This window comes from Schistocerca nitens, chromosome 8, assembly GCF_023898315.1.
Source record: "Schistocerca nitens isolate TAMUIC-IGC-003100 chromosome 8, iqSchNite1.1, whole genome shotgun sequence".
Taxonomy (NCBI): Eukaryota; Metazoa; Arthropoda; class Insecta; order Orthoptera; family Acrididae; genus Schistocerca; species Schistocerca nitens.
The window spans coordinates 385,979,793-385,982,071 of record NC_064621.1 but is presented as its reverse complement, the minus strand read 5'-3'; the positions used below and the strand labels follow the sequence as shown (position 1 = coordinate 385,982,071).

Genomic DNA, 2,279 nt, shown 5'->3' with positions numbered 1-2,279 from the left:
CTTTAAATTCTCGCAGACTACCCATCAGCTTTCCACACAATCTACGTCCCTTCTTTTTAGTGGTAGCATACATCACAGGAGTAGATGATGATGATGACGTTTGCACAGTCCAATCTAGCCACTGTCACGAATGATGAGGATGATGATGAAATGATGAGGCCAACACAAACACCCAGTCCCCGGGCAGAGAAAATCCCCAACCTGGCCGGGAATCGAACCCGGGATCCAGTGATCCAGAGGTAGCAATGCTTGCCACTAGGCCACGAGCTGCGGACCACAGGAGTAGAAGGGAACTTGTTGACACGAGCTAGCACTTGTCTTCAAAGAGAAAATGAACATTCACCAATGATCAAGACTGTGTATCATATTAGCGCCAGACCATCTACATCTTTAGGGTGTATGAGGTCCCTACAGTTTTACAGAGCTGTTCTATTACGATCGGCTGGCCGGCGTGGCCGTGTGGTTCTAGGCGCCTCAGTCTGGAACCGCGTGACCGCTACGGTCGCAGGTTCGAATCCTGCCTCAGGCATGGATGTCTGTGATGTCCTTAGGTTAGTTAGGTTTAAGTAGTTCTAAGTTCTAGGGGACTGATGACCACAGATGTTAAGTCCCACAGTGCTCAGAGCCTATTACGATCGAGAAGGATGTGCCGGTATAGACTGTCGTCGTAATTGGTAGGCAATGTGCGTTGCAATTGGCAGGTGTGAAAATTGATGTAGCCTATACTTTGGCTCGTTCTACATCAACACTAACACCAATACTCCGCAAGCCATCTGACAGTGTGTGGTGGGGGGTACTTTAGATACCACTAACAGATCGCCACTTCCCCGTTCCACTCGCGAAGAATGCTGATCGGTAAGCCTCTATGTTAGCTCTAATTTCCCGAATTTTCTCATCGTGGTCATTTCACGAGATGTATATGGGAGAATGTAATATGTTATCCTAGTTTTCCCGGAAATTTCAATAATAAACCTCTCCCTGAAACACAAGCCTCCCTTGCAGTGTCTGCCACTGGAGTTTGTTGATCATCTCTGTAAGGCACTCGCGCCATCTAAAACGAGTTCATGACGAATGGCCTGCTCTTCATTGGACTTTGTATATTTCTTCTACAATCCTAGTTGGTGAGGGTCCCAGACTGATGAACAAGCGTTTGTAAGCCAGTTATTTATTGGATAAGATACATTTCCTTAAGATTCTTTCTACGAATCTCAGTCTGGCATGTGCCTTTACTATTTATTTTATGTGGTCACTACACTTAAGGTCTCTCTGGACAGTTACGCCTAGATATTTTACGGTGGATATTGTTTTCAGAGAATTGTCGTCAGTACTGTAGTTGTGCAGTAGTGGATTTCTTTTCCGAAGTATGCGCTATATGTTGTAATAATGTTTTAATATTGCCAGAGCCTACACCACTCATCAGCCCTCTGCAGGTCATTCTGGAAGTCGATACTGTCTTCTGGCGTTATTAGTTTCTTATAGACAACCACATCATCTGCGAACAGTGTTAAATAACTTAGACACTTTCTACTACATCATTTATTTACACAGTAAACAGTAAAGGTCCTATCACATTTCCATGAGGTTTTCCAAAAATTACCTTTACATCAGTCGATTTGGTTCCGTTAAGAGCAGTGTGTTGGGTACTGTATGCAAGGAAATGTTGACTCCGGTAGCAAATCTGGTGCAATACACGGTAAGCTCGTATATTTTCACTAACCGAAGTCAAGGAATGTGGCATACCTGAGGACCGTGTCCAAAGCGCTAAGGATCTGATGGAGGAACAGAGCTAACTCAGTTACGTATGGCAGAATCCACGTTGATTTTTATAGAGGAGATTTTCGTTCTCCAAAAAGTCCCAATATTGAGCATAAAATATGTTCCATAATTCCACAACAGATTGACGTCAACCATATAAGCCTATAGGCAACGGCCTTGCCGCAGTGGCTACACCGGTTCCCGTGAGATCACCGAAGTTAAGCGCTGTTGGGCGTGGTCGGCACTTGGATGGGTGACCATCCAGGCCGCCATGCGCTGTCGCCATTTTTCGGGGTGCACTCAGCCTCGTGATGCCAATTGAGGAGCTACTCGACCGAATAGTAGCGGCTTCGGTCAAGCATACAATCATGACGACCGGGAGAGCGGTGTGCTGACCCCACGCCCCTCCTATCCCCATCCTCCACTGAGGATGACACGGCCGTCGGATGGTCCCGGTAGGCCACTCGTGGCCTGGCGACGGAGTGCATATAGGCCTATAATTATGTGCATGTGTCCCACTATCA

At 46.4% G+C, this 2,279-nt stretch overlaps 1 pseudogene; it reads left to right on the top strand.

Annotated features, from left to right (window-relative positions):
- Positions 1-1,922: 1,922 nt before the first annotated feature.
- LOC126199849 (5S ribosomal RNA) lies at positions 1,923-2,040 on the top strand (annotated as a pseudogene).
- The last annotated feature ends 239 nt before the right edge of the window (positions 2,041-2,279 follow it).